This window comes from Heloderma suspectum, chromosome 5 (assembly GCF_057233095.1).
Source record: "Heloderma suspectum isolate Gila_16-S chromosome 5, 16-S_ref, whole genome shotgun sequence".
Taxonomy (NCBI): Eukaryota; Metazoa; Chordata; class Lepidosauria; order Squamata; family Helodermatidae; genus Heloderma; species Heloderma suspectum.
The window spans coordinates 188,189,263-188,202,077 of record NC_139462.1 but is presented as its reverse complement, the minus strand read 5'-3'; the positions used below and the strand labels follow the sequence as shown (position 1 = coordinate 188,202,077).

At 39.8% G+C, this 12,815-nt stretch overlaps 1 protein-coding gene across 22 annotated transcripts in view; it reads left to right on the top strand.

The window, feature by feature from the left end:
- PHF14 (PHD finger protein 14) overlaps positions 1-12,815 on the top strand; it is a 185,388-nt gene that overhangs the window by 164,915 nt on the left and 7,658 nt on the right. The window lies entirely within an intron of this gene.

Below are 12,815 nucleotides of genomic sequence, written 5' to 3'. Positions count from 1 at the left end.
CAAGCAATGAAAGCCATTACTGTGATGAATAGTATTTAACATCTATTATACATTGATATTGTTGAGTGCAGTAACACTATGGTGTGATGGTTAGAGTGTTCGACTAAGATTTGGGAGACCAAGGCTCCAATACTCAGCCATACTTTTACTGGGTAACCTTGGGCCAGTAGCCATCTCTCAGACTAACCTAACAGAATGGTTGTACAGATAAAAATGGTGGGGCCATGTATGCCACTTTGAGCTCTTCAGAAGAAGGATGTAATACTTTTTGTTTTAAGAACATAATCTCTGTGTGTGCCAAGGAAAATCTGTAAGGATGCATACAATGTTGAAAGAATGCATTTGGCAGTAAAAGAAGGATTTTGGTTTCAGTAAAAATTATCATAACCCTTATGTACATGGAGGACAATGCTTACGTTATTTTCTATTTAATCCATGTTTCATGGGTCCGTAAGACTGTTTAGGTGTTGATAATACATTGTTCCATCTGGATATGGCTTAAATTAAATAGCTTTATTCGTTAGCCTACACTGTGATACTTCTGGCATGCTGTGCCTTATCCCTTCTCCTGTCCCAGTGCATGAGGGTTAAGCTGGAAGGGACTTCAAGAAACCTTCCATTCCTGCTGTAACATCTTTCCAGATATTCCTATGAAATGGCTTCAAAAGTGAGCAAACACTTCTTTTTTCAAAACACTTAAAAAAAAAGAGTCTTATTTCTTTCTGTAGAGCAGAATTGGCTGTGCTCTGAAGGCAGAACTTGTGCTTGGTTCCAAGCACCACCTGGCCAGCTGCAAATCACCACTGCAGTGCCAGCCAAAAGGGCCGCTCTGTGGAGAGGCTTCCTCCTAAGCTAAGGAGGAGGAGAAACAGATGGGGACTTTGAGAGTTGGCATAAAATCCTACCACTGTAGTGAGCAGTAAATGAAATTTGGCTTTGAGGAGTCTGCAATGGTATGCATATCCCTTTTATCAGAATTAGAAGCAACTAAATGGAAAATACAGAATCTGGCAGACCCATTTTTTTAATCCTTGAAGTTTTCATATCAGTACAAATTAAAGGAGTTTGTTTTGAGATAAACATGCAGGTGTTTATAACCCCTAAAAGGTTCTTTGTTGCTTTTAAAATAGTAATGCTAATAACTTAATGCGGCCTTGCATTGCCATCTAGAGTACTCTGTCAGCACTACATCATTTTGATGCTTCCTTTCGCTTTCTTTTCCCTTGGTTTAGGCTAGCTGTGCTTGAGCAAAATGGGTGTGTGCGTGGCTGTAATCCATTAATTTAGGACGATTCTTTCTTACATTAAAAGGTTATTTTGCACATAGTCTCAGCTTTAAAAAACATCTGATCTGAAAAGAGCCGTTGTTAGGAAATTGGTTGGGTTTTGACCGTGGGAAATAATGGAGATGCACGCTGAAGGTAAGATTATCAGTTTCCCAGTGGCCCCAGGGGGTGCATTTTCTTGATGGCTGGTTCAAAATATTTCATAAAGCAAATGTCAAACTTGTCAAGCTTGTCACTATGAAAATGATCCATGTAGCAAGGGTCTCCTTTCTTTGGGAAACAAACAGCTGCCTTATCACTAAATAGATGCGGTGACAGGAACTTACCCATCTACCATAAGAAATTTATATTTGCTTGTAATATTCAGTGCTTAAGAACTGTTCCAGCCGTACTCCATATTCTCATACTGTGCTTCACTATAAAGTTTGTCAGTAGCACATTTTGAAGGAGACAACATGAAATAGGAAAAGACCCTTGTGCACTTGAGGGTTCAGTGTGCTCTTCATGCTGATTTAACTATTGGATTGATTTATCTCTGAATCTGTTGCCCTTTGAACACATTTTCCTTCAAACTTGGCATGGTGTGTTGAACAGGTAAGCAATTGGCAGACACAAAAGAAAAAACAGAATTCAGAATCCTTGTCCTCTGGAAAAAAAAACACCTTAATTTTTTTTTAATGAGAGATGACTGCAGTATCTGTTACATAACTATTAAAATACATTGCAAAGTTCAGTGGTACCAATCTTATTTATAGCTCCTGTAACAGTATACAATTCTGCTTAGGAATGCACATTCAGCATCCACATGTTTCTTTGGGGAATGAAAGTTAAGATGGGAAGGCAATCTGATCTTTCTTTCTATATAAACTTATTCCGATTCTCAAGTATGTTTTAATAATACCTATGACTTTCTGAGAGGGTTGTATCACCTTTTTTGTAGTTAATGGTCTGCATTGTGTACTACTCACACATAGTTTTAAATATTACAGGTTTTCACCACTAGTATTTAAAATTTTGTATGTGTCCCATCCTGCCCCCCACGCTCAACTCAAGATCTTTAACTGCTATCTGTTTTTTGCGTGATTAGTTTCCTTTGTTGTACATTGTCCACATGTCTTCCTCAAGGTAATCCTTTTTGTTCAAAGAATATTGCATTTTTCAAGCCTTCAAAGCAGAATATTTTGTGTGTCAAAAACTGGGGAAGTCTCCCCCTGCCCCACCGCCAACTTCCCCAGAAATGCATTTATTGTATTTTATTACTGTTGTAATTGCTGTGTGGAATGTCATTCCACAGGCAATTGTCACAGGCACCAGTTGGGTATTGTTTGTGACATGATTAATGTCAAGTGACACAAAGCTCCTCTCCAATGTTTTCTACTGTGCTGTGAATCTTTTAGGTAACATTTGGGACTTGTTTATAAAAATTATTCTCTGGAGGCTGATTGCTCCCTGTTGTCTAGTTGGTGCATTAAAACAATAATCTTGGCACATTTTCTTTAAAGCAGTGGACAGCAGTAATGCTTTCCCACAAAATGAGGCTTATGCTGCTGCTGCTGCTGTTATTATTATACCTCTAGAGATTGTTTTATACATCTAGAATAAATAAAATAAAACATGGCAGACAGCTGCATATCATTCTCCCTGCTGCAAGGATGTCAACATACACATACACTAACTCAGTCTATTATGTATGGATGTGATAGTGTGCAGAAAGGCTTTCAGACACAGAGATGTTGATTGCCCCTATTCACTGTTTAAGAAAAATTATAGTAGGTTATATCCATATGATTTGAAAAATTAGTTGTCCCAAGAAATGGTAACTTGTGATAGATGCATGACAGATTTATCTCTACTTGGATTAACCAGAAGGATCACTGCCTTGTTGTGGCGAAGGGGCTTGCGTAACTCAGTGAAGCCATAAGCTATGCCGTGCAGGGCCACCCAAGACGGACAGGTCATGGTGGAGAGTTCTGACAAAATGTGGTCCACCGGAGAAGGAAATGACAACCCACTCCAGGATTCTTGCCAAGAAAACCCTATGGAATGTATCACAAAGCTAAAAGATATGATGCCGGAAAATGAGCCCCTCAGGTCGGAAGGTGTCCAATATACTACTGGGGAAAAACAGAGGGAATTTCCAAGTAGCGCCAGAAAGAGTGAAGCGGCTGGGCCAAAGCCAAAAGGACAGTCAGCTGTGGATGTGTCTGGTGGTGAAAAGAAAATCCAATGCAGTAAAGAACAATATTGTTTAGGAACCTGGAATGTCAGATCAATGAATCAAGGTAAGCTGGAGGTGGTCAAACATGAGATAGCAAGATTGAACATCGTCATCTTGGGAATCAGCAAACTCAAATGGACAAGCATGGGCGAATTTAATTCAGGTGACCATTATATCTACTACTGTGGGCAAGAATCCCTTAGAAGAAATGGAGTAGCACTCATAGTCAATAAAAGGGTGGGAAAACCAGTACTGGGGTACACTCTCAAAAGCGATAGAATGATCTCAGTACGAATCCAAGGCAAACCATTCAACATCACAGTAATTCAAGCCTATGCCCCAACCACTGAGGCTGAAGAAGCTGAGGTTGATCGGTTCTATGAAGACCTTCTAGAACTAACACCAAAAAAAGATGTCTTCTTCATCATTGGGAATTGGAATGCTAAAGTAGGAAGTCAAGAAATAACTGGGATAACAGGCAAGCATGGCCTTGGTGTACAAAATGAAGCAGGAGAAAGGCTAATAGAGTTTTGCCAAGAGAACATGCTGATCGTAGCAAACACTCTTTTCCAACAGCACAAGAGGCAACTCTACACATGGACATCACCAGATGGTCAATATCGAAATCAGATGAATTATGTAATTTGCAGCCAAAGATGGAGAAGCTGTACACAGTCAGTAAAAACAAGACCTGGAGCTGACTGTGGCTCAGATCATGAGCTTCTTGTTGCAAAATTTTGGCTTAAATTGAAAAACGTAGGGAAAACCAGTAAACCATTCAGGTATGACCTAAATCATATCCCTTATGAATATACAGTGGAGGTGACGAATAGATTTCAGGGATTAGACCTGATAGACAGAGTGCCTGAGGAACTATGGACGGAGGTCCGTAACATTGTTCAGGAGACAGCAACTCAATCCATCCCAAAGAAAAAGAAATGCAAGAAAGCCAAGTGGCTGTCTGATGAGGCTTTACAAGTAGCTGAGGAAAGAAGGGAAGCGAAAAGCAAGGGAGAAAGGGGAAGATATATCCAACTGAATGCAGAGTACCAAAAAAATAGCAAAGAGAGACAAGAAGGCCTTCTTAAATGAACAATGCAAAGAAATCGAAGAAAACAATAGAATGGGAAAGACTAGAGATCTTTTCAAGAAAATCGGAGATCTCAAGGGAACTCCATTCTCAAGGGAATGGGGAACTCCGGTTGTGCAAAGATGGGCATGATAAAGGACAAAGAAGGCAGGGACCTAACAGAAGCAGATGAGATTAAGAAGAGGTGGCAAAAATACACAGAAGAACTCTACAGGAAAGATCTGAATGTCCCTGATAGCCATGATAGTGCGGTCACTGAACTTGAGCCTGACATCCTCAAGAGTGAAGTCAAGTGGGCCTTAGGAAGCATTACTAACAACAAAGCCAGCGGAGATGACAGTATACCATCTGAGCTATTTAAAATCCTAAAAGATGATGCTGTTAAAGTGCTGCACTCAATATGCCAACACATTTGGAATACTCAACAGTGGCCACAAGACTGGAAAAGGTCAGTTTACATTCCAATTCCAAAGAAGGGCAATGCCAAAGAGTGTTCAAACTACCGTACAGTTGCGCTCATTTCACATGCCAGCAAGGTTATGTTCAACATCCTACAAGCTAGGCTTCAGCAGTATGTGAACCGAGAACTACTGGAAGTACAAGCTGGGTTTCGAAGAGGCAGAGGAACTAGAGATCAAATCGCCAACATTCGCTGGATCATGGAGAAAGCAAGAGAATTCCAGAAAAACGTCTATTTCTGCTTCATCGACTACGCTAAAGCTTTTGATTGTGTGGATCACAACAAACTGTGGCAAATTCTTAAAGAGATGGGAGTACCAGACCACCTTACCTGTCTCCTGAGAAACCTGTACGAGGGTCAAGAAGCAACAGTAAGAACCAGGCAGGGAACAACCGAGTGGTTCAAAATTGGGAAAGGAGTACGACAAGCCTACATATTGGCGCCCTGCTTATTTAACTTATATGCAGAGTACATCATGAGAAATGCCAGGTTGGATGAATCACAGGTCGGAATTAAGATTGCTGGGAGAATTATCAACAACCTCAGATACGCAGACGATACCACCCTAATGGCAGAAAGTGAAGAGGATCTCAAGAGCCTCTTGTTGAGGGTGAAAGAGGAGAGTGCAAAAGCTGGTTTGAAACTCAACATTAAAAAAACTAAGATCATGGCATCTGGCCCAATCACTTCCTGGCATATAGAAGGGGAAGAAATGGAAGCAGTGACAGATGTTATTTTCTTGGGCTCCAAGTTCACCGCAGACAGTGACTGTAGCCATGACATTAAAAGACGCTTGCTCCTTGGGAGGAAAGCTATGGCAAACCTAGACAGCATAGTAAGAAGCAGAGACATCACCTTGCCGACAAAGGTTCGTATAATCAAAGCTATGGTTTTCCCAGTAGCAATGTATGGCTGTAAGAGCTGGACTATAAGGAAGGCTGAGCGCCGAAGAATTGATGCTTTCGAATTGTGGTGCTGGAGAAGACTCCTACGAGTCCCCTGGACTGCAAGGAGGTCAAATCAGTCCATCCTAAAGGAAATCAACCCTGAGTGCTCATTGGAAGGACAGATACTGAAGCTGAAGCTCAAATATTTTGGCCACCTACTGCGAAGAGAAAACTCCCTGGAAAAGACCCTGATGCTGGGAAAGATTGAAGGTAAAAGGAGAAGGGGACGGCAGAGGATGCGATGGCTAGATAGCATCACCGATGCAATGAATATGAACTTGAGCACACTCGGGGAGAGAGCGCAGGACAGGAAGGCCTGGCGTGCTATGGTCCATGGGGTCACGAAGAGTCGGACACGACTTAACGACTGAACAACAACAACATACTGGATTTAGATGCAAACAGGGCTTTATTGGTAGGTAGCTGGACGCTCCCCTGGAAAAGCCATAAGACAGGTGGTGGACATTACATGAACATGGTTGTAATCTGAGTGAGAATTTAGAATTTTTCTTAATAGTTTCAATACTGGGGAATTTTATATACACATCCTGTTGTCAGTCGTATATTTAATCATCTTAGCTGTTGACATTGATTTACTTTTTATTACTCTATTGTAGAGATGTGAAACCAGGGGTGGGGGGATAGGGGAAAGTAGGGAGAGGATCTGGTTCTTTTCCAGCCTTTCACATCTCTATTGTATTTGTGTCCCTTGCAGAGTGCTTAACTTTTTCACTTCTAGTTTCATATACTTAGAAAAGCAGTTGTGATTCAACTAGCTTCTATCATTCTGTATTATCATTTATGATTGAAAAATGTATTGTGAATGACATATCTGATTACAGAAGCCAGTGAGAGGGTTTCTTCAACCATGTGGGGCCTACTCATCTGCTGGGTCTTACTATCCAGTGTCATACTGTACCCTGTGCCACACTGCCATTTTACCCAGTTTCATGTACATCTAATTTGTCCATTATTCTCTACTTAAACCTCTGGCAGTTGCCATCTCAGTTATCTAGCCCTATATTTTTAGCTTTTACCTTTTAAGGCATGACATCATGTATCTCTGGACCTAGTTATATGGGTGCAGTATAGATGGGATTGTACCTCTTACTTCTTCTGCATACCTGGCAAGGCAGAGCAGTTATTATTCGGGTCCTGTGCAATCTGTGACATGTCTCTTATGCTGATTTACACAGAAGGGCAAATTATAGGTATGGTTTATTACACATATCTGTACAATTGCATTCTTACTAGTATTATGAATTGATTGATGTATGATCTATGTATAGAATTCTCTCTTAGTTCCTGTAGAGATAATAATTGTCTGCCAGTTCTTTCTTCAAGACTACATGTTGTCATCTGATATAAAGGGAGAAATTCGTCTTCTCCTGTACAATGGGAAGTTGAAAGTGAATGTTCAAACCCATCTGTTTGGTTCAGGTCAATCTTTTTTATCTTTCTCCTTCCTCCTGTTTCTCTCTTCCCATTTTCTCAGCACAGGGACACAGAGCAATTTCATTTTAGAAACATTCCTTTTAATTTCTGCACATCATTTTGCTTAAACTTTAAGGTTTATTGGGGGAAAAAAACATGCAAGTAGAATTCTATTTATTTTTGTACCCAGTGGAGAGCTAAAACAACATATATGGTTCTATTACACTGTGTCAAGCTGAGATGCACAACAGGAAACATCTTTGTAGTCATAAAATCATACTTAACAGAAGGATTTCAACACATTTCTAGCACTAATCAAAACAGGGAACATTTTTAAAATGCATTAATACGGTTGAACAGGCTTTTTTCTGTAAATATTCTATGGATTACCTGTACCTTGTGTTCTGCTTTGACTGACTTCTTAATTGTTTATGGGGAATGTCTATAATTAATTTCAGAATTGGCATATGTGCAGTTTGCTCTTGCTATAGCTTCTGTTCCTTTCTTTCTTTCACATGATTTTTTTCCTGTTAAAATGCATATCCCCATCTGCATAGTAATTCTCATTTAGGCCCTATTTAAAAGAAGAAACCAAGATTTCTGTTTATATACATAAAGAAACAACAAAAAAAATTAAAAATAAGAGTTCGCTGAACTTTTCCTAAGCCCATGTTATATGTTTTCTTCTTCAAAAGGGCATGTATAACCACCAGATCTGAAACACATACACGCTCTTTAAAAACTGACAAACCTGAAACTGACTAAGGGTGCAATCCTATACATGTTTAGACAGAAAAAAGCTCTACAACTCCCAGCATTCCCCAGCCAGTCATGCTGGCTGGGGAACACTGGGAGTTGTAGGCCTTTTTTTTCTGTCTAAACATGCATACGATTACACCCTAAGACTTGAAACTGAATAAGACTGCAAGCCTATGCCTATACTTACTAGGAAGTGATTTGTTCAGGGGCCCCAGAGCCTGGGACTGACTAGGATATTTACATCTGTCAATTAACCTATCTAGTTCATTTCTAGCATTTTATTCAAAAAGGGTGCAGATAGTAATGCATTTCAAAAAAAGAAACTGGAAGCAGTGAAACTAATAGCCAGTCTACCAGCATCTAATTTGTCTTCCTTTCCCAGCCAGCCAAGACAAAAGGGCATGTATGCACAGCAGTCCAAGTGTACATAGCAATTTAAAAAACAAACTACAGTGAGATTTCAGAAAAAGCAGTACTCATGTACAGATAAGGGAGCTTAAAAAAAAACAAAAACAGATAACTTGTACCCCACCATTGCAGCAGACTTTTACAGTTCTGGAAATACAAGCCAGAACAATAGTAGAAAGCAAATGCATTGGTGCTGCTCCACACCCAGGAAAAAGTAACCCATAACTGCTAAATCTGAGGAAAACTTGGAATCATCCCAATTCATGAATGTATTCCTGAATATACCTTTTCTCCTAAAATATTGAGAAACCAAAAGACAAATAATATAGGAGTTTCTGTTTATCCCATCAGTTTTGTGGGGCATGCTTATGATTCTTGACTTTGGAAGTATTACAGGGGTGGGCAACCCACAGCCCTCAGAGATTGCCTGTGTGGCCCACCAAAGGTGCCCTGCCCCCACCAACCCTTGCTGCTGCCGCTGAACAGGGTGCACAAGAAGACTCATACCCATTTGTTTTGTTTCCCAGCAAAATCAGGCTCCTGATAGCCTGCCAAACAGTTGTCTGACAGCCTGCCAACAGGATTGCTTGGGCAGGGGGCGGGGGGAGTTGAGAGACTTCAACAAATCTGAATGTGTGTGTGTCACGGCCCCACCCAGCAGCTCTATCCACTTGTGCAGCCCCTCAAAGATTCCTTTGGGGCCAGTGCAGCCCTCTGACCCCAAAAGGTTGCCCACCCCTGAAGTACTATAATGAATATAAGGCCTGTAAGCCCCATCATTGCTGTTGACCTTCAGACTCTCTCTTTCTCAATCTCTAAGGTGACTTTCACCACAGAGGTCAGGTGAAGCTGTTTTTACAAATGAGTAATAAACTATTTTGAAATTATTGCTCTTTATTTATTATTTTATGACAAGCACTTGTACCCCTTTAGCCCAAAGGGCTTCCAGACTGGCTTACAAAGCTCACTAGTAATGAGGTGGCAGGGGGGAGTTTGAAAATGTTTTAATATGAACCTTTATGCCACACCAGTAGATGATATTGCCTATTCTGTGTCCTTTTTTGGACCCAGAACTACATATATTCTGACCCTCCATTTGAACAACAGATCTTGTGTTTGAATCATGCTATTCTTCCTCAAGTCTCTCTTGCCTTGATCACAGCTCTGCCGTCTGCAGCTCAATCATATAAACTCTGTTTAGCAGAAATATGCATTACAGAGCTAAAGCAGAACCCCACATTTGTCAAATTAAAAGAGATGCATAGGTGCCAGTAATCACAGCTCCTTGCCTTCTAAGCAGCCCTTAGGATTCCAAGTAATCCATTGTCATCAGCCTTGATCTGTTTTGCCAGAACCTATATTGGTAAGGATAAGAACACAATTCAGACCAGTTGACACAACTTTTTTATCCAAAAGAGCACTCTTTATCTTCCCCTAGTTAGGCATTTGAATGAAGAAATGTGATGTGTAAACCAGCAGGTTACAGGGCATTAATTCCCATGATTACAGTGGCCAATATCCTAGCAACCAAAACTGGAGAAAATACTACTGACAATATCAGTGATTTTCTGGTTCATATCATAATAGTGGGACACATACACACATGCTGAACCAGCGCTAAGTGGGCTTATTGGTTAGGGGATATATGGCAGATGGGACATCTCTCCCTGCCCCCCTTCAGCTAAGCTTTGACAAAAAGAGCATTAGTTTAGAATCAGTTTCATCTGAACTGGGTAGCGTCCCCTACTATCAATGCTCCCCCTTGCAAGATTTCCTGTTTACACTGCTTAAGTAAACAATAGTACTCCTACCATGGCAAAACCTGTTTTGCACCAAATGCAACTGTCTTGAGTGAACAAATCCTACACATTAAGCCTTGATCATGTGAGTTCCTTTATGATGAAAAGCTATATTGATTGAACATAGATGTAATTAGTAAAGCAAATATATTAAACATATTGAAACTTCAGTCTGTTCAGCATCATTCCTTCATAATTAGCCTAAATAGACTGTTTTAGCTGAAAATTCAAACATCGCTAGTGCCAGCTAAATATTTTATACAAAAGAACAAATGCTTCCTAAAGTACAATGAAAAGTGTTATCCAGTACTTTACTGAAATTTTAAGGTTGCAATCCTGCACATATATCACATTTTATTTCAGCATAGCATGCATATGAGAGAAATACATAGGATTTGAGATACAAATTGATAAGAAATTGATAGCATAGAGAATTGTTCTAGCTTCTGGGATTCTTCACAGAAAATATCAATTTCTTGACTTTTTACAGTTATTTTCAAGTAGATGTTATTTTGTAATGATTTTCCAAACATCTTAATGTAGTTTTATGCTAATATTGTGGATGGTGAAGTGACACTATACAACAGCTTGGTTTGCTATGTCTGCATTGGCTCTACATCTGTGTTGGCTCATCATAACCACTGTGCATCTAGATATGATCCTGTCACTGAAATCTGTATTTTTATAGCTTGAAACAATGTTTAAAAACCAAATAGGACTGTGTACATAATTAATACAGTCAAGATCTCTTTATGATAAAAATGGTTTATAAGGAGCTGCCTGAATTTTGTGTTCTAGTGTTCATAATTAATTATTTGTAGGTCACCAATTCGCATTGGAACAAGGTTCTATTCATTCCTATGGATGCTGGCATTGTGATGTCACTTCATTTATTCAGGGTGTTACAAAGAAGCTTGCCATGAATTATGAGCCCAAGTCCTAGAGCTGAAGCTGTAGAATATTGTAAGCATGCTGTTGCCTGACATGCTCATGTTTCCTATTTTAGACCTGACTGATCTTCACATAACATATGGTGGTACAAGTAATTGGAAAATTGGCAGACCTGTCATGAAACCTTGCTAGATGGGACAAAAATACGATGCTGCAGCACATAAAGTGCCTCTGAAGTTAAATTTATTGTCTTTTATCAAATGGTGAAGAAAACATATCTGGTCTCCAAAAAATGGAACGGTTCTTTCCCAGTGGCAGATGTTGTTCAAAAGTAACAATTTAAGTACAAGGGTAGTTCTTGCATTTTAAATACTATTCACTAAAAACTACTGGCAACTGGGGAGATATGCCAAAAAATGTCTTTTTCATTTAATATTTTACCAGTTTCTGGAATTTCTCAAAGCAACTAATAAATGAGTTGATCATAAAATGCAGCAACTGGATTATGTAGGAGAGTGGCTATAATTAAGCCTCTTTTACAGAGGAAAAAAAATGTCCATCCTTGGTTTCTTTGCTTTTGTTTTTAAACTTCTCCAAATCCTTCTGATTTAAATAATGATAGGGCACTTCTGACTTTATGGATTTTCTTAATCAGTTTCAGTCTGGCTTTAAATCACATTTTGGATCTGAGTGCTTTGGTCACCCTGGTGGACAGTTTTCCCTGGGAGTGAGACAGGGGTATTGTGACCCATTCTTTATCTTTCAGCAGTTTTCAATAGCATCAGTAATAATTTTCTTCTGGACTACCTGTAGATGTTGTAAGTAGGAGAAACTGAATTGCTGTGGTATTGTTCTTACACCTCAGGAAGGTTCCAGCTGGAAAATTAATGTCCAAAAATTAATGGAGGTTGGACTCGATGGTCTTGTAGGCCCCTTCCAACCCTACTGTTCTATGATTCTATGACTCTGTGGCAGTTCTGCTGGAGAGTCCCAGAGGATTCAGCTTGCTTCCCATCCTATTTAAAATCTACATGAAACCACTGGGAGTTAGTGTGAGGTGTCAGTAATATGCTGATGACACCCAATTTTTTTCCATTTCATCAGACCCAGATGTAGCAGTGTGGTCTTTGAGTACCTTTCTGGAGTCACTCATAGACTGGATGAGGGTGAATAAATTGAAAGTCAGTCCACATAAGACTAAGTTGCTTATGTTTGGAGGCCATGAACCCCACAAAGTGGTGGATTTACTTGTCCTGACTAGGGTCACACCTTCTAAAAAGTGTGGCATTCCAGGGATCTTATACATGGCCCTGGCTCCAAGAGGTCACTGGGTAAGTCTCCTAGCCTGTTCACTTGGTCCAAATTTCACCAGTATTTCCCTAAATAAACTGCTGCAATCTCCTACTGGTTAACAGAGCATAGTAAGAGTCTTCTTTTTATATACTTGGCTGTATTATCCAAAGCTAGCATATGGGCTGAGATATGCTAAACTTAGAATCCCCCAGACCAAATTAAATCTATAA